At 54.3% G+C, this 685-nt stretch overlaps 1 protein-coding gene across 8 annotated transcripts in view; it reads left to right on the forward strand.

Annotated features, from left to right (window-relative positions):
- The window catches only part of RABL3 (RAB, member of RAS oncogene family like 3), a 26,450-nt gene that overhangs the window by 348 nt on the left and 25,417 nt on the right, over positions 1-685 (forward strand). The window lies entirely within an intron of this gene.

Consider the following 685-nt stretch of genomic DNA (forward strand, 5'->3'; position numbering starts at 1 on the left):
GCGCGTGTGGGCCCCCCCCCCCCCCCCCCCGGGGCGGCTCTAGTTGGCTCAGCCTCGTTCGGGAACCCACCCCCTATGCTCTGGAGGACTGGGCCCATGCAAGACTGACCAATTCTGTGGGCCATAGGTTGCCAACCTCTCCTTTGGGGCACCAGGGAGTGAAGTCATTTTCCTGCGGCCTGAGAAGCATGGCATGAAAAGCACATGGACATGTTCTTCTAAACCCAGGCCACTGCCAAACCTCTGGAGAGCCCAGCAACAGCCAGGCCTGCTCCACACATGCAACAGAAACAGCACTAATCTCCTGCAGTCCCCTGGCTCTACTCCTTCCCCCTAGCCTCTAGCACGGATCTTTGAAAACTCTTGGTGCTCTGGTGTAGTGCCCGAAGACTGGAAGAAGGCCAATGTGGTGCCTATCTTCAAGAAAGGGAGGAAAGTGGATCCGGCTAACTATAGGCCCATCAGCCTGACTTCTATCCCGGGGAAGAACTTAGAAAAGTTTATTAAAGAGGCCATCCTTAACGGACTGGCCGACGCCAACATCTTAAGGGATAGCCAGCACGGGTTTGTTGCGGGTAGGTCTTGCTTGACCAATCTCATTTCCTTCTACGACCAGGTGACCTATCACCTGGACAAGGGAGAAGAGATTGATGTCATATATCCTGACTTCAAAAAAGCCTTCGAT

Source organism: Alligator sinensis, unplaced genomic scaffold (assembly GCF_000455745.1).
Source record: "Alligator sinensis unplaced genomic scaffold, ASM45574v1 scaffold1301_1, whole genome shotgun sequence".
Taxonomy (NCBI): Eukaryota; Metazoa; Chordata; order Crocodylia; family Alligatoridae; genus Alligator; species Alligator sinensis.